Below are 19853 nucleotides of genomic sequence, written 5' to 3' on the forward strand. Positions count from 1 at the left end.
GGAGGCTTGGGGACCGCTTTGCAGAACACCTCCGCTCAGTTCGCAATAAACAACTGCACCTCCCAGTCGCGAACCATTTTAACTCCCCATCCCATTCCTCAGACGACATGTCCATCATGGGCCTCCTGCAGTGCCACGATGATGCCACCCGAAGGTTGCAGGAACAGCAACTCATCTTCCGCTTTGATACCATGGGGCTGCAGGGTTCTCATGTGGACTTCACAAGCTTCAAAATCTCCCCTCCCCAACTGCATCCCAAAACCAGCCCAGTTCATCCCCTCCCCCCACTGCATCACAAAACCAGCCCAGCCTGTCTCCGCTTCCTTAACCCGTTCTTGCTCTCACCCATCCCTTCCTCCCACCTCAAGCCGCACTACCTCAGCCTGCCTCCTTGACCTGTCCGTCTTCCCTGGACTGACCTATCCCCTCCCTACCTCCCCACCTACACCCTCTCCACCTATCTTCTTTACTCTCCATCTTCGGTCCGCCTCCCCCTCTCTCCCTATTTATTCCAGTTCCCTCTCCCCATCCCCCTCTCTGATGAAGGGTCTAGGCCCGAAACGTCAGCTTTTGTGCTCCTGAGATGCTGCTGGGCCTGCTGTGTTCATCCAGCTCCACACTTTGTTATCTTGTAAATATAAGCTATTGTTGTTACTCCATCAAACCTTGGTGATATTCTACACGGAGGTCTGGTCCTTAAATGTCTCAGCTTTAAACATTCTTGCGTCTAAAAACGCTGGATCCGCTAAATTGCTCATTCTACAGTAATACAGTGTCTTTCTTGAAATGCTGCATGAATTCTAACATTCTATCAGGCTAAATAAAAAGGAGCTGAACCAGGCCATTTTGCCCATTGAGTCTGCTCTGCCATTTGATCTTGACTGATAAATTTCTCATCCCCATTCTCCTGCCTTCTCCTCAGAACCCTTGATCCCTTTACTAATTAAGAACCTATCTATCTCTGTCTAAAAATACTCAATGACTTGGCCTCCACAACCTTCTATAGCAATGCTTTCCACAGATTCACCACCCTCTGCATGAAGAAATTCCTTCTCATCTCAGTTCTAAAGGGTCATCCCTTAACTCTGAGGCTGTGCCCTCAGGTCCTAGTCTCTCCTGCCAGTGAAAACATCTTTTCCAACCCACTCCATCCATGCCTCTCAATATTCTGAAAGTTTCAGTCAGATTCCCCTTTTGCCTTTTAAACTCCATCAAGCAAAGACTCAACCAATCCTCTTATGACAAGTTCTTCATCCCCAGGATCACTCTTGTGAACCTCATCTGGAATCCCTCAAAGGCCAGCATACCCTTCCTTAGATATGGGACTCAAAAGTGCTCACAATATCCCAAATGCAGTCTGACCAGAGCTTTATACAGCCTCAGTCATACATCTCTGTTCTTGTATTCTGACCTATTGAAATGAATGATTGCATTTGCATTTTGCCTTCCTTACTGCCAACTGAACCTGCATGCTAACCTTAAGAGAATCCTGAACTAAGACTCCAAGTGCCTTTGTGCTTCAGTACTTCCAAAAGCTTACCCTGTTTAGAAAATAGCCTATGTCTCTACGTGTAGCATTTCTTTCTATGAGTAATTTCTGTAAACATAAACAAAAAAATTCCAGTGTAACCCAACTGATGTCGCGCACAGTCTGGTGCCTGGCAGGATAAAGCATTCATGTTTTGAAATGTTGCGAAATTTTCTAGGTGGACAACTATACCTGAGGACTGCTGCCACAGATGATTTCATGTTACCCTGGACAATCACTTTAACGCTATGGCTCAGACACCTCTTATTGTCTACTCACCACTGTTACTGATATCAATTAACACCCAAATATTCTTGCTGTTGCAAGTTTCTTTAAATTGACAATGGTTAATTCCATTTGTTACCTTTGCCTCAATAGTATCCAGATTCTGTTAGTCAGAAAATACTAGATTTGTATGCACACAGTTCTTTTCGATCATTCCCTGATGACTGGCTTTTACATTGTACAAAAAAGCAACATATGGAGCATGTAACAGGCTCTAAAAACCTTTAAATAAACTAACAGATTGCCCATCACGTTACTTCTGACAAACCGATGATGAGCTGTCAACAACAGGAGCTTTATCTCAAACAAGAAGAGATCAATTATTTTGCTGCCAATGTCTTAACTGTCTTTCCCGTTACAATTGCAAAGTCTAATTGGTTCTCAAAAAATCCCAAAGTGCTTCACAGCCAATGTGATGAATAGTCACTGATTTGCCAGCAATGTAGCAACTAATTTCTGCACATCAGGGTCCAACACAGCAGTGATAAAGGATCAAACATTCGGTTTATCTTCGGCATTAGTTGATAGAGAAATGGTGACCTGTCCCCCAGGGGAAAACTCAGCTGCCCTTCTTTCAGTAAGGATGAAGGAAAGACGAGCAAAACTTGGAAATGATGCAAACTGCTTTGACTTGTGTTATAGACCTGACAATGGAAATCCAGCACGACCATTATGTTTGTATCCCCATATTATTGTTTGATTTTTGCTGACATTTTCATCCAATAATTTACATCCAACCAAACCACCGTCAATTTAACCTCTCACCCACAAAGCAGCACCTTGTAGGGATAGTGTCAGAATAAAAGGGTGCCCATTTAAGACTGAGATGAGGGACAATTTCTTCTGTTGGGTGGTTTTAGGGACTCCTTGCTATATAGAGCTGTGGGGAGACAGTCCTTGTGTATTTATTTTAGGCTGAGATCGATTCTTGATCAGTCGGGGAATCAAGGGCTACAGGAAAAAGGCAGGAAAGTTGATGCGAGGAATGCCGAAAAAGCTCAGCAGGTCTAGCAGCATCTGTGAAGAGAAATCAGTTAACGTTTCCAGTCCAATGACCGTTCCTTTTCTCTTCTCTTCACAGATGTTGCCAGACCTTCTGAGCAATTTCCATTTTTGTTCCTGATATACAGCATCTGCAGTTCTTTCGTTTTTTTTTGTGAGGAATATCTGATCAGCCATGGTCCTATTGAATGGCAGAGCAGTTTTGAGGGGCCAAATGGCCTGCTCCTGTTACTATTTCTTATGGAAGTATCAGCCTACATAACATGCTCAAGTTTCTGGAGTGGGGCTCTCAGCCTCACAAGTGAGAGAGTGGGCCCAAATGACAGCAAAGTGAGCTTCTACTGGTTCACTAGGCACCATGTATACATAGATAAACTGGCTCCTCTACTTATCCAGCCTACGCCAGTGTAGGGAGTATTGCTGGGTTTATTTCGCCGGTTCTGACACTGGTCTAACGTTGTGAGAATGCAGTGTGGTGGAAAACACAGGAGGCAGATGCTTCAGAGGGAAAGAAAACTCTGATTTTAATGAAAAACAAGCAAATTGAATGTACTTGCAGAAAAACAGGTAAATTGAATATGCTTACAGGAAAACAAGAAAGTGAATATCAAACTAATGACTGAGACCTGTCTCACAGTTAACTTGACACCCTGTTAAGACTTACAGCCAAGACTTGATATGGTGGGTAAATAGATACTGTGGGTTGCTGCTACCTATGCTAACGGAGAAAAGAGAGAGAGAGAGAGATTACCTGCTAACCCAAAGTCCTTTCCAAAGTCCTATTTTTCTGAAGAAAGGTCTAGGCCCGAAACATCAGCCTTCCTGCTCCTATGATGCTGCTTAGCCTGCTGTGTTTTTCCAGCTTTACACCTTGTTATCTCCTATCCCACTTCCCTCCTTAGGGTTGCCCTTGTTAGTCCCTGAGCCCCAACTTCCCCTAGCTAAGATTAGTCAAGCTGGATTAGAGGGTCCCGATGGCTTTAGGCTTATCCCCAGAGTGGAACATGATTTTGACCTGCTCTTGTCCATAGTCTCTTGCCTAGGGGCTCCGCAAAGGACCCTCTTTGCTGCTTTCAGTCTCGTGGTACCCGCTGGTCTACAAGGCTCACGAGGGTTCACGAGGTCAATTCCCAGAATGGCGGGACTATCAGCGGTTGAAAGATTGGAGCGGGCTGGGCTTGTATACACTTGAGTTTAGAAGGCTGAGAGGGGATCTGATTGAGACGTATAAGATTATTAAGAGATTGGACACTCTGGAGGCAGGAAGCATGATGGATGAGTCCAGAACCAGAGGACACAGTTTAAAAATAAGGGGTAGGCCATTTAGAACAGAGTTGCAGAAAAACTTCTTCACCTAGAGAGTGGTGGATATATGGAATGCTCTGCCCCAGAAGGCAGTGGAGGCCAATTCTCTGGATACTTTCAAGAAAGAGATGGATAGAGCTCTTAAAGATAGTGGAATCAAGGGTTATGGGGATAAGGCAGGAACAGGATACTGATTGTGGATGATCAGCCCTGATCATAATGAATGGTGGTGCTGGCTTGAGGGGCTGAATGGCCTACTCCAGCACCTATTGTCTATTGGTCTGGTTAGGCGCCTTGGACCTGATGGGTGAATACCTTGGGTTTCTTTTCTCTCTTGGAGGTCCTTGCGAGCAAGTTGTTGTCTCGTTTGGTGGTGGATGTTGCAGGTATGGCCCTGGTCGGTGTCTCGTGTCTCTGGATGCTCTCAGTCGCCTCCAGACATCAAGTGGAGGCTCGCGGTTAGTCAATGGTGTGGCGAGGGTTGGTCTCAGCACGGAGGGTTCGCAGAATCGTTGACTCAAAGGAACTTTTCTCCCGATCGGGTAAGACTGACCGACCTCCCTTCCCTTCCTTATAACTCTGGCTCAAGGACTCCTCTGTGTGCGGGGCCTATTAATTGTTCGGGATCCCACAAACCGCTCACACTTGGCGTGCGTGGAGCCCACCTCAGAGTGCACACGCCAGGCTGGAGTTGGGGCACATTAGTGGTATTGCAGTGCACAGTGCTGGGATGGGGCCCCCCAGCTATGCCCAATCACTGGCTCCTTTATCTCCCACCAAACCTGGTGTTGGCTGCCAAGCTGTTGTTCCTCCTCTTGGGGCTGAATGAGTTTCCTGATCACTGGAGGAGATATGTATGGCTTTTCGAATAAGGTGAAATGGTTTCAGTGGCTGGAATGTTTCCCTTGGACGGATGGTCGTTGAGTTTTGAATAGTAGTGTGAATCTTTTTGCATTCAAAGGTGAAACAGGTTTTCATGTAGCACAAAGGTGTGAAATGTATAGTATGTCTGTGCCTGAGCACTGGTTGGAAACCGAATGGCTTTGAGCTGCCGTAGGCTCCAGAAGATCTGAATAAAGAACTGCTGTAAATCAGGAACAAAAACGGGAGTTGCTGGAAAAGCTCAGCAGGTCTGGCAGCATCTCTGAAGAAAAAAATCAGAGTTAACGTTTCGGGTCCGGTGACCCTTCCTCAGTTCTGCTGAGTGCTTCCAGCAACTTTTTTTCTGTTCCCGGAGATCTGAAGTTGTTTGTTTCCTGCAAATCTGGCTTCCATTGTTTGAGTTGTGTTGTGAATGGGGATCTTCCTTTAGTTTTGTGAGCTAACCCCCGTTCAGGACAACTGCCTTCTGTATTTGCATACTGCCCAGTCTGTCCCAACCAGCCTTTCCCTGGTTTGCTTGTTGCCATGGTTTCTTGAGTCCGGAAAAAGTTTAGTGACTTTTAATCAGTGTAATTTCTGCAAACTTCAGTCTTCAGAGGGTTTTAATGCAGGGTATATCTATAAACTGCTGGGGATTTTTGCCCCACCAGTTATACGCTATTTGAAACTCGTTATTTCACTGTGAAGCATCTTGGGAATTTTTTCCCCACACCGGAAGTATTACAACAAGTGGAAAGGCAGAAAGCTGCTCTTTATATGGTTAGGTGACTAGATAGATTCTGAGAACCCTCATTTAATATTAAGCTCTTAAAAGCAATCTGAAAAGTAGTCTATTATAGTACTTTATTTATAGACCTTCTTAACTCAATTCCACTTTTAGTGTATTAATGTCCATTCTGAATTCTAGGCATATATATTTTATATTGTATATGTTGTATTTTAGTGCAGTAATTATATCCATTCATCTCGACATAAAGGCTTTCCATGGATAAAGAGACTGCCTTTTGTATTTTCTATAATCTGTCAAAGTGGAGAAAGCCAACGAATGGAAATGAAACATGAGCACCCCCAATTGTAAGACTTTAGTATTGCAATACACTGCATGGTGACACAAGGGTCGATATTACATGGAATTGTAGATCTCTAATAAACCACACATGGACAGCACAGTCAATAGCACATCAAATAACACATCAAATTTCAGAACTCCAGTAGACTACGAAAATGTCAGATCATTCAGTAACATGCAAAATTTTGGAATGTAAGGATATCAGAAATAGGTCCAAGGGAAGACCTTTCAACCATCTTAAGATAACAGTTGTTCTTTTCATCTTAATGTCAGGTTCTTACAGTATCTGGATAAAAGTCTTATTGACCTCTGTCTCAAAACTATTCAGTGACAAATTATTCACAATCCTCAGGGTGGAAAATTCCAAACATTCGCTTCCCTGTGAAGAGATTTTCATTTCAATCCTGACAGACCAACTTCCAGATGAATAACTTTATTCTTCCCCACATTGTAATCCATCTGCCATGGTCTTGTCCACTCTTTTAACCCCTTGGAATCCATTTGCAACCTCCTTTTATTCTCATCACAGCTATGTATTTTCAGCAGGCTTGGATACATTCTTTATGGTAACTTCATGACCAACCACAGGAGCACAGGTATTTGATCATATATTCAAGCATACACTATCACTGCGTATCTTAGGGTCAGTTATCAGTCTGAGGAAGTACAGGAAAGGGCAGTATATAAATGTTTTGCCACATGGAGACCTCATTACGTAAATTGCAATCTTGCTTCATGAAACATAGGAAACAGACGTCCATTTTACATCATGGGCTAACGTTGTCAATGTCTTCTCCATCACTCTGTCAAAGGACTTTTAGTCTGGCATAGGTTTTGCCTCCATCAGTTATCAGCACCCATCATCGGCCTGTCTCTGAGCTTCTATCTAAGGCCTTGCCAGAATATTTTGGGAGCACTAATTGTTATTTATAGGCTCCTGCTGATGCTATCCTCATGAATGCTTAAGTTTCATCCAGTACAAGGTTCATTAATTACCCGCTCTTTTCTTTTTCTCTAATTAATCCTTACAATCTAACTCACTCTAGCACCTTAGACTCAATCCCTTCATCTTCAAGATTTTGATGAAACTTGTAAATAACTGATGTGCAAGCACTAATATTTGCAGTACCCCACTAGTTACATCTTGTCACCCCCATAGTAGCCCATTTATCCCTATTTCCTATTTTCTGTCTCTTAATGAATCTTCTACTCGAGTTCACACATTAATGCCAAGCTGATTAACCCAAATTTGACATAATAAACTCCTTGAGTAGCAGCTTTTCAAATGCTTTTTCAAGCCCAAAAGCAGAACACCCACCAATGCCCCTTTCTACCAAACTAGTTACCCTGATTATCGTATGATGGAAGAAAATTTTAAGCAGTTTAGGCCAGGATGTAGCGGAGTATAGAAGAATGAGTGGCGATATCAGCAAATTCACCTCCTAAAAGACACAGCAAACAAAACCTGATATTTTCCACCCATTAATGACATTCCCAGTGTTTGAGTCAAAGTAGCCCATGTGTAGAGTGTAGAAAATACACTCTCAATCTTTCATTCATGTCCTCATCAGTGTCTTCAGGTAAGGTCATGTGACATTGATTTTACAATATACCCAACATGGAACTATACTCAGTGTGCAATCAGTAATGTGAACATATAAAAAAAATGCAGTGTTAAATTAATCTTTTCTGTTCACAACATCAGACAAAACGGATACAGTTTCTGAACTAACCTTAAGGTCCTGCTGTAACAGGAATCAGCATGAGGTTTATCTATTCAGCCCCTGGCTACTATTCAGCTTATCTTTGATTTTTTGAAAGTGAAGCTCTCTTGTAAACAATAAGAAAGTAGTGAAATCTCATTCAGTTTGTCTTTTCTGCATTTTCTTTTCTGTTACTTCATTTACTTCTGAAACACAGTGGGCGGGCCCAGCGTTTATTGCCCATTCCTAGTTGTCCTTGAGAAGGTGGAGGTGAGTGGCCTGCAAGAACTGCCAGAGTCTGCGCTGTAGAATGATCCACAATCCCCTTCGGGAGGGAATTCCAGGATTTTGACCCAGTGACAGTAAGGGAATGGTGATATATTTCCAAATCAGGATGGTGAGTGGCTTGGACAAGAACTTGCAGGTGGTGGAGGTCCCATATATCTGTTGTCCTTGTCCTTCCAAATGGAAGTGGTCATAGATTTGGAAGGTGCCGTCTGAGGATCTTTGGTGAATTTCTGCCGTGCATCTTGTAGACAGTGCACATTGCTGCTACTGAGCGTCGGTGGTGAGGGGAGTGGATGTTTGTGGATTTGGCACCAATCAAGCTGGCACCTTTGTTCCTGGATGGTGTTAAACTTCCTGAGGGTTGTTGGAGCTGCACCCATCCAGGCAAATGGGGAGTATTCCATCACACTGCTGACTTGTACCTTGTAAATAGTGGATGTGAGTTACCAGCCACACTATTACCTAGCCTCTGGCTGATAGCCTCTGTACTTATATCGCAAGTCCTGTTGAGATTCTGGGCAATAGTAACTCCCAGGATGCTGATAGTGAGGGATTCAGTGATACTAATACCATTGAATGGCAAAGAATGGTGGTGAGATTGTCTCTTCTTGGAGATAGATATTTGTGAGCCTCCAACCATTTCTTGATATCATGTGGAGTGAATTGAATTAGTTAGAAACTGCTACCTGTAATGCTGGGGACCACTGGAGGAGGGAAATGCTCCAGCCTCATCTTTTGCACTGATATGCTAGACTCTTCCATCATTGAGGATGGGGATATTTGTTGAGGACCGCCCGCCAGTGAGTTTGTTACTTGCCACTTTTCTGTCCAAGCCTTGATTTTGTTGCATTTGTACACGGACTGCTTCAGTATCTGAGGAGTTGTGAATGGTGCTGAACATTGTGCAATCATTGGCGAACATCCCCACTTCTGACCTTATGATGGAGGGAATGTTGTTGATGGAGCAACTGAAGATGGTTGGGCCTAGGACACTACCCTGAGGAACTCCTGCAGAGATATCCTGGAGCTAAGATGGCTGACCTCCAACAGCCACGACCATCATCTTATGCGTCAGGTATGACTCTAACCAGCAGAGGATTTGTCCCCTGATAACCATTGATTCCAGCTATGCTAGGGCTCCTTGATCCCACACTCGGTTGAATGCAGCTTTTATGTCAGGGCAGTCATTCTCACCTCACCTCTGGAATTCAGCTCTTTTGTCCATGTTTGAACTAAGGCTGTAATGAGATCAGGAGCTGAGTGGCGGAACCCAAACTGGGCATCACTGAGCAGGCTGTTGCTGAGCAAGTGCTGCTTGACTGCACTGTTGATAACACCTTCCATCTCTTTGCTGATGATCAAGAGTAGTCTGATGGGGCTGTAATTGGCCGGCTTGGATTTGTCCCACTTTTGGGAGTGCAGCAAGTTCTCGAGCACAAGACTTCAAGACCATTACCAGAATGTTATCAGGACCCAGAGCCTTTGCAGTATTCAGTGCCTCCAACCATTTCTTGATATCATGTGGAGTGAATTGAATTGGTTAGAAACTGCTACCTGTAATGCTGGGGACCACTGCAGGAGGGAAATGCTCCAGCCTCATCTTTTGCACTGTTATGCTGGACTCCTCCATCATTGAGGATGTGGATATTTGTTGAGGTCTCCCCTCCATTGAGTTTGTTAATTGTCCACGATCATTGATGACTGGATGTGACAAGACTGCAGAGGCTATGTCAGATCCATTGGTTGTGGGATCGCTCCTCCATCTATCACTTGCTGCTTATGCTGTTTGGCACAGAAATAGCCCTTGTTTGGAACCTTCACCAGGTTGACACCTTATCTTCAGGTATGCCTGGTGCTGCTCCTGGCATGACCTCCTGCACTCGCCATTGAACCAGGGTTGATGCCCTGGCTTGATGGTAATGGTTGAGTGAGGGATATGCCAGGCCATGAGGTTACAGATTGTGCTGGAATACAATTCTGCTGCCATTGATGGCCCACATTGCCTCATGAATGCCCAGTCTCGACTAGCTAGATTATTCAAAGTCTGTCCCATTTAGCACAGTGATCGTGCCACACAACACGATGGAGGGTGTTCTCAATGTGAAGGGGAGACTTCATCTCCACAAGGACTGTGCTGTGTTCACTTTAATGCCAATTGGAAGAGGTCAAGTATGTTTTTCCCTCTTGTTCGCTCCCTCAGCACCTGCCACAGACCCAGTCCAGCAGCTGCTTCCTTTAGGACCCAAACAACATGATCAGCTGTGCTGCTACCAAGCCATTCTTGGTGGTGATCATTGAAATCCCCTACCCAGGGTACATGTTGTGTCCTTGCCACCCTCAATGCTTCCTCTGCTGTTCAAAATGTGGTGGCATCATTGTCCAAAAGTGACATAATCATTAAACAAAAGCATGAGATTTAGGAGCAGGATTAGATCATATACCTCATGAAGGCCTTCTCCACCATTCAATAGAATGATGGGCTTCAATGCACTTTCCCACTCAGTGACTATTTTCCAAGATTCCTTGAAAGATCAAGAATCTATTTCAGCTTTAAATATATTACTTCCTGATGAAGAGGAGCAAGAAGGGAGCGAAAGAGTCTTTCAGTCTCGTTGTTATAATTTCTGTTCTGCTGCTCAAAAGCAGCTGCTGAAATATAAATTTAGTGTGTATTCCTGTTTCTGATTTCATAGGTTTTCCATACTGGCTAACTGGCTGGCAAGCCCTTCAGTTTTTCTTTTAAATCATTCAGGGGATGTGGGTATCACTGGCTGGGCTGGCAGTCATTACCCATCTTGGCGGCCCGTGAGAAAATAGTGGACAGCTCTCTCCTTAAACCACAATAGTATATTTCCCAATATGTGAGATTACTGTACAAGTACAAATTAAAACTGGAGATGCAAACTTCTTGACAATGACTGAGTTGCCTAGCCTCGATGTGCTTAGATAAAACTGTTTTCAGTTTCATTTATTGTGTATTGGTGTTCAGGATTTGCTTCAAACAGCTGATCATGCCAGCCAGTTTAGGTCTGTATCTGTCATTTTATTTAAACCACTTTAGTCTATGAAAGATCTCAGGCATGATAATCAGATAATGGGCATTAACATTCGACAGTCCATTTTTAACCACAAAGCACATCCTTCTTTAAATATGGAAACTAAAAGTGCATACGGTACTCAGGATCTGATTTCACCAAAGCCCAGCGCAAGTGCAAAAAGACCTAGGCCGTAATTTCATTCTTAAGGATATATAGATTTTGAACCCTTTGTCTGCTATTATCCTTCATGGGGGCAGCACAGTGGCTAGGTCTGCTACCTCACAACACTGGGAACCCAAGTTTGATCCTGCTCTAAGGGTACGTGGAGTTTGCACATTCTCCCCTGTGTTTGCGTAGGCTTCATCTAGGTACTCTGGTTTAATCCCACAGTCCAAAGGTATGCAGGTTAGGTGGGTTAGCCATGGGAGGTGCAGGGTTGCAGGGATAGGGTGGGGGGGGTGATAGGTATGGCTGCAATGTTCTTTGCAATTTTGGTGTGGATTCCACATTATAGGGATTCTCAATGATGCATCATGGACTAGTAATCTAAGCTAACTGACCTCCCTTCCCCTACTTTATCGCTGGAATAGATGTCCAACAATGAATATTTCCATTATTTGCACAGTGTTGAGAGGTTTTTATGACCCACAAAATCATAGGTGTCTTTTCATGGTTAAACTATTAAGAGACTCTGTGCATACACATTGCCATCGAGGTAATTCAAGATGACATTGTTTATATGGACACCGAAATCAACACTGCAGGGTTAACAAGCCTTCATTATCTATAACGTTTATGTGAATAATGGCAAATTAACTGCTTGAGAGGTGTTCAGTAAACCATTTTTGCTGGTATATTGAGATTGGTACTTTCCAAACCTCAAGCGAATGACCAAGTCAAGAGTCATGGGGTTTGAACACCTTCTGTCATTGGACTACTGGCTTTAAAAACCACTAAGAAAGGCAAGAGACAAAGGAGGAAGTGAAATTCGACCGATTGTATTATAAAATGGATGAGTGCGTATTGACAGCCTGCTGTAGACACTGACCAATTTCCCTTTCAATCAGATAAAACATCAGGTGAGTTGTAACCTATTAGCCATTTGGAAAGCAGAGTACTTCGCTGAAAACATGGGAAAAAGAAGCAGAAAGTCCTCAACATTTTCAGCCATTTAAGCAACATCTGTGGAATCTGAGAAACAGGATTGACATTTCAGGTAAGTGGCCTTACGTCAGATGGAGGTAAAGTTAGAACTGCAAACAGATTTGAGAAAGGGTTGGGTGAGGCAAGAACAAATGGAAGGTCTGGGATCAGTATGAGGACAAGAGAGATTGGGTTAGAAAGGTTAACTTTTCAGGACTAAAGGGAATGGTGAATGGGGCATGATAAGAACCAAAATAATTGCTTTGTACAGACATGGAGCCATCAAATAAAAATAAACAAGGAAAGAAAAGAAAACAAAACAAAGCAAAACAGGGATGAGATTATAGCCTGAAATTATTGAACACAATGTTGAGTCCAGACGGTTATAAAGTGCCAAATCAAAATGTAAAATGCTGTTCCTGAAGAATATATTGAGCTTCACTGAAACAATACAGGATGCCATACAGAAATGTCAGTAAGGTGGAGTGTTAAGGTGAAACTTGAAAGATTTGCCAGGATGTTGCCAGGGTTGCAGGGTTTGATCTACAGCCAAAGGGTGAATAGGCTGAGGGTACATTCCCTGGAGTGTTGGAGGCTGTGGTTTGACATTATAGAGGTTTATAAAATCATGAGGAGCATGGATAGGGCGAATAGCCAGTCTTCTTCCCAAGGTGGGAGAGTCCAAAGCTACACAGCATAGGTTTAAGGCGAGAGGGGAAAGATTTAAAAGGGACCGGAGGGGCAACATTTTCTCACAAAGGGTAGTACATTGATGAAATGAGCTGCCAGAGGAAGAAGGGAAGCCTGGTACAATTACAACATGTAAAAGGCATCTGGATGGTTGTATGAATCGGAAGGGTTTAGTGGGTATGGCCAAATGCTGGCAAATGGGAATAGAATAATTTGGATCATCTGGTTGGCATGGATGAGTTGGACTAACGGGTCTGTTGCTGTGCTGGGTATCTCTTTGACTCTGTGATCCCATGACAAGCCACTGGAAACGTGGGGTCATCTTTCCACCTAATCAGATGTTATTCCACAAAACAGTCACTCAATCTGCATTTGGTCTGTCTGAAATAGAGAAGAAACTATTGTGAGCTGTGAATACAGCATGATGTGGAGGTGGAGATGACACAGTGTGAAGCTGGAGGAGCACAGCAGGACAGGCAGCATCAGAGGAGCTGGAAAGCTGACATTTCAGGTCGGGACCCCTCTTCATTTTCTGTGTTATCTCTGACTCCAGCATTGGCAATTCTTACTGACTCTCGTGATGCGGAGGTCCCAGTGTTGGACTAAGGTGGACAAAGTCAGAAGTCACACAACACCAGGTTAGAGTCCAACAGGTTTATTTGAAATCACAAGCTTTCAGGGAGTAGCCCCTTTGTCAGGTGAATACAGCAAACTAATTGGAAGTAGTATACAAGTTCTGTTTCACCAGCTGGGGGCGGTATTAGGGGCTGTGAATGAAGAGGGGAGGGATAGTTATAAGGCAGATATTTACATGGAAAAGTGCCACGGGTAGAGGCCTCGGTGGTGTGAGAGGAGGGGGCGATTGAGAACAACACCACAGTATCATGATGGGACCATTTACAGTTGCCTGTTTTTACAGCATGTTGGAAGTTGATTTTTTTTTAAATCCCATTATCACTAAAAGTCTTAAAAACTTGTAAACCCTGTGCAATCTACAGAATTCCTACCTTTGTAGCTTAAAGGGCAATAAAACTGTAAAGGAAAACACGAAATTGGCCTCAGCCAAGTTGCACCCGTGATCAAACATTTTTGCTTTTGAATGTGCTTGTGTTTGATACTTTGCGATCTGAACCAATCGATATTTATAGCCATGTGTTTCTCATTCTTGAGCTCCATTTGCAACTAATTAATTTAACTGTTTTGGACTGCTATGTCCCATTTCCTTTCAATTCAAATTAATTAGCAACTCAGCAGACAGCCTTCTAATAGTTTCAGAATAAAGGGATTCTGGAAGACGCACCAAATTCAAACATAACAGCAGAGGCCAAGAGTGAGAAATTTTCCACGGCGTTTGAGACTGTTATCATATTTGGTTCCAAACAAGTTGTATCTCACTTACACTGCCCAGCTCCAACTCCAATTCTCTTGCTTAGATGGGATATTTGTACTAATGGTAGCCCCCTCACCTCTGAGGCAAACTATCATGGGTTCAAGTTCCACTTCCAGAGATTCAAGGATCATATCCAGTCTGACAGTGAAGTGTTGAGAAGTGGACAGCGCTCAGTTGCTCGGTACTACAGGGCATGAATATGGCTGAAAGGATGGACACCTTGCTGAAACTTTTTATTCCGCACTCATTAGGACAAATGCAAGAATGCCAAATTTCAAACAGTTGTAACAAGTAATGCCACAGGGCAACAGGGTGTCCATTGATTAGTGAGTTAACTCTGACTAACTGAGATGTTGGCATGGAGGAAATAATTGTTGTGATCCTTCTGCATTTGGCATTCTTGCATTTGTGCGAATGAGCTATGAGATGAAAAGCTTTGAAACCAAAAAGTTACAAGAAGGAAGAGAAATAAGCCATTCAGCCCTTCCAGTCTATCTTGCCATTCAATGAGATCATGGCTGACCTGATAATCTACAACTCGACTTTCCTTACTTTTCCCTATAATGCTTGATTTCCCTTGCTGATTAAAAAGCTATCTCAGCCTATAACATATTTAATGACCGAAACTTAACAATGCCCTGCTATAAAGAATTCCACAGTTTCACTTCACTCCAAGGGAAGAAAGTTCTCTTAATTATGTGGCGAATCAAGGTTTTGGAGAGGCTTTGTAGCTCGGGTTGTGAGTGTTGAGATTGGTTGGCTCGCTGAGTTGGTTTGTTGTTCCATAGATGTTTCGTTACTATGCTTGGTAACATCCTCAGTGTAACCTTCAATGAAGTATTGGTGTGTTTTCCCGCCTGGCTTTTAAACTCTGGGACCTGTTGCGATGGATTGCCTCACTTCCGATTTTCCTCCGCAGTGGAACGTATATGGGGTCGAGTTCAATGTGTTTGTTAATAGCATGCTTCGTGGAGTGCTGTGCTTCCCAGAATTCTGATGTCTGTCCCAGGATCTTGGTGTTGTCCCAGTCAAAATGGTGGTTCTCCACAGGGACAAGGAGAACCGGGACTTCGACTCCTCCTCTGATGCGGCTTGGCCTGCTGTATTCATCCAGCTCTACATCTTGTTATCTCAGGTCTGACTAGTGCCTTGTATAGATTATTAACTTGTTTGCTGAGCTGGCTCATTTTCATTCAGATGTTTCATCACCATGCTAGATAACATCATCAGTCAGGCCTCCAGTGAAGCGATGTTAATCTCCTCCGTGAGTACAACCTCACCCACTATCCGAGCGACAAATCTTTGCTAAAACTTTAAAAGTGCCTTGTATATTTTAGCACGACTTCCCTATTCTATAGCCCATTCCCTTTGATATAGAGGCCATTTGCCATCCCGGTTTCCCTCTGAATTAAGATGCTAGCCAATTGTGATTTTTAAAAAATTAATTCACAGGACACGGGCAATGCTGGCTAGGCCAGTATTTATTGCACATCCCTAATTGCCCAGAAGGCAGTTAGCCGTCACCCACATTGCTGCAGATCTGGAAATGCATGGAGACCAAACCAGATAAGGACAGGAATTTCTTTCGCTAAAGAATGTGAGTGAATCAGATGAGTTTTTCCGAACAAATAACGATGGCTCTTAACTCCAGATTTTTTTTTTGAAATCAACTTCAAATTCCACCTGGGTCTCTAGATTAATAGTCCAATGATAGATAATAAAGTGTGAAGCCTCCTCCCTCACCCCTATCCCAGGCCCCAAGATGACTTTCCATATTAAGCAGCGGTTCACCTGCACATCTGCCAATGTGGTATACTGTATCCATTGTACTCGGCGTGGCTTCCTCTACATTGGGGAAACCAAGCGGAGGCTTGGGGACCGCTTTGCAGAACACCTCCGCTCGGTTCGCAACAAACAACTGCACCTCCCAGTCGCGAACCATTTCAACTCCCCCTCCCATTCTTTAGATGACATGTCCATCATGGGCCTCCTGCAATGCCACAATGATGCCACCCGAAGGTTGCAGGAACAGCAACTCATATTCTGCTTGGGAACCCTGCAGCCCAATGGTATCAATGTGGACTTCACCAGCTTCAAAATCTCCCCTTCCCTCACCGCATCCCAAAACCAGGCCAGTTCGCCCCCTCCCCCAACTGCATCACACAACCAGCCCAGCTCTTCCCCTACCCCCACTGCATCCCAAACCCAGCCCAGCTTGTCTCTGCCTCCCTAACCTGTTCTTCCTCTCACCCATCCCTTCCTCCCACCCCAAGCCGCACCTCCATCTCGTACCTACTAACCTCATCCCACCTCCTTGACCTGTCCGTCTTCCCTGGACTGATCTATCCCCTCCCTACCTCCCCACCTATACTCTCCTCTCCACCTGTCTTCTTTTCTCTCCATCTTTGGTCCACCTCCCCCTCTCTCCCTATTTATTCCAGAACCCTCACCCCATCCCCCTCTCTGATGAAGGGTCTAGGCCCGAAACGTCAGCTTTTGTGCTCCTGAGATGTTGCTTGGCCTGCTGTGTTCATCCAGCTTCACACTTTATTATCTTGGATTCTCCAGCATCTGCAGTTCCCATTATCTCTGAGTCCAATGATATTATCACTGAGCTAGTTGCTTGTGACAAGGACACCCAAATCCCACGGTTCTGTAACTTTCTGCAGTCATTCTTCATTCAAATTATTTTCAGCTCCTCTTGTCTTCCAAACTAAGTGCATAACCTCATATTTTCCTGCATTATATGCCAAGTTCCGCCACCACCACCCCCCCCCCCACTTAACCTGTCTATATGTGTCCCATTTGCCAGGTGGAGTGTAACACAGATAAATGTGAATTTTGTGCATTTTAGCTGGAAAATTTGCACTTGGGAATCAGAAGATGTGGTGTACTTGGATTTGCAAAAGGCATTTGACAAATGCACATGGTGTACAGAGTAACAAAATAGTTAACAGTTAGCTAACAGGAAGCAGAGAGTAGTGACAAATGGGTCATTGTAGGGTTATCATTGCCCAATGACTGGAACTGGTGGAGTGTCACAAAAATATTTCAGCTCATCACAATCTATACCGAGGATTTGAAATATTGTGACTCAGTGATTAGCACTGCTGCCTCAGGGCCAGGGACCTGGGTTTGATTCTACCCTCAGGCATCTGTCTGTGTGGAGTTTGCACATTTTCCCTGTGTCTGCATGAGTTTCCTCCGGGTGCTCCGGTTTCCCAACACAGTCCAAAGATGTGCAAGTTAGGTGGATGGGCCATGCTAAATAGCCCGTAGCGTCGAGGGATATGCAGGCTAGGCAGATTAACCATGGGAATTCAGGGTGACAGGGATAGGGTAGGGGGTGGGTCTGAATAGCAACCTCTTCAGAGGATCAGTGTAGACTTGATGGGCTCAATGGCCTGCTTCCCACACCACAGGGATTCTATGAGAGGATTGAAAATGTCACAGCTAAATTTATCGACAAAACCAAGACAGTATTCAAGTAAGTGATCAAGGTGAAGTAGAGCACCCGCACAGGGATGTAGACAGAATTAGAATTAGCTTCATAGATGCGTTCAGTGGATGGACAAGAATTTGACAAACATAGTGTAATTGGTGTAAATGTGAAGTTGTACATTTTAGCTGGAAGAAATGAAAAACACAATTCAAGTGGAGAAAGATTGCAAAATTCAGTGCACACAAAGATCTGTAAGCCCTGGGATACACAATTTTTCTTTAAAAAGGCTATTTTACAGAACAAATTGAATGGTGTAATTTACCGAAAGGAGAATAGAATACAAAAGTAGAGATAACAAGGTGTAGAGCTGGATGAACACAACAGGCCAAGCAGCATCAGAGGAGCAGGAAAGCTGACATTTTGGGCCTAGACCCTTCTTCAGAAATGGGGGAGGACAACCGGGTCCCTAGACCTGAAACATCAGCTTTCCTGCTCAATAGATAGATACTCAGGGAACATTTCCTCTTGTAGGCCAGACAAAAAGTATGGCACATGGTTCATAAGAGGGCTTCTTTTAAGATAGAGATGAGGAATTTTCTTTTTCGGATTTGTTAGAATGTAGGATTATCTTACCAAGAAAGTAATGGAGGCTGGGTGTATAAATTTATTTGAAACTGCATTACATGGAGTTTTGACAGACACCGAGTCATGGATTAGGAGGGGCAGATAGAAAAATGGAACTGAATGGTGGAGCAGGCTTGAGGGGCTAAATGGTCTGCTCCTGTTAGTCCAACGTTTCTCGACTCCTGCACTCAAACCCATGCTTCTTTAGCCAGCTTTGCCAAATTAGAGGCATAGAGTAGATGTAATAACACGAAAACTCTAATCAGTAGCTTTAAATACAGCAACTCAAATTATTTTAAAATCTGAGTGTTTACAAACATCGTGGAATCTTTTCCTTCAAATCATAGGGTACACTGCCACCCACTGGCACATTGCTGTATGTGTAGATTGTCTCCACTCCCGAGCCTGAAGTTGCCTTAAATCGAGCATTGTACAAACACATTTCACTGATCAGCACACTGGGAGTTATTGCTGGCCAGAACCATAACTGGATCCACCATATAAAGATTGTGGTGATAAAAACAGTGACTGGGAATCTGTGGCAAGTAATTCACTTCTTGTCCTACCAGTTTGTCCACAAGGCATGAATCAGGATTGTATTGGAATTCTCGGTATTTCCCTGGTGGGCAGGTGCAGCTCCAACAACATTCAAGGAGCTCGAAACCATCCTGGACAAAACTTGATTGGCACCCATCGACCTCCTTCAACATTCACTCCATCTGCCTCTGATGCCCAGTAAAAACAGTGTGGACCATCGACAAGACACACTGCAGTAATTCCTTGAGTCTCCCTGGACTGCAGCTTCTAGCACCCAGAAGGACCAGGACAGCAGATGTACGTTCCCTTCCAAGTCACATACCATCCTGACTTGGAAACATAGTGCCCTGCTGTCACTGGATTCAAACATCTAGTACTCCCTTCTTGTCATGATTCCACCTACACCAGGACAGCTTACCACCACATTCTCAAAAACTTTGAGGTGCTCAGCCTATCCCACATCTCATACAAAAATAAAAAATATATACTTTTTCAACTCAGCTTATCAGAAAACAACATTTTATTTGAATAATAAAATCAGCTCTGTTATCTTGAACAGAACCTTTCACTGAAAATAGCAGTGTTCCTTTATTTATCATTTATATTTTTAATTTGATACATCACTGTTGACACATGGAAAGACTTTGATGTTATAACATGGAAGGAGACCATTCATTGCTACCAGACCTTCCCTTCAATGAGAGCAAATGCCTCTAACAACATGTAGCCACATTCCTCTCTCTCCTTACCTTTCAGACACCACTGCAAACTAATAATGTAAATATTCATTGTTTTGCTTTAACCAATAACCTAGGGAGTGGATAGCATACACCTCGTAACTCCATAGCTGAAGAAAGGTTGCCAGCCATCAGCTCTCTATCCTGCCACATTTGTCCTCAATCCATTAACAAACATGTTGGAGTGGAG

Source organism: Stegostoma tigrinum, chromosome 11, assembly GCF_030684315.1.
Source record: "Stegostoma tigrinum isolate sSteTig4 chromosome 11, sSteTig4.hap1, whole genome shotgun sequence".
NCBI classification, from domain to species: domain Eukaryota; kingdom Metazoa; phylum Chordata; class Chondrichthyes; order Orectolobiformes; family Stegostomatidae; genus Stegostoma; species Stegostoma tigrinum.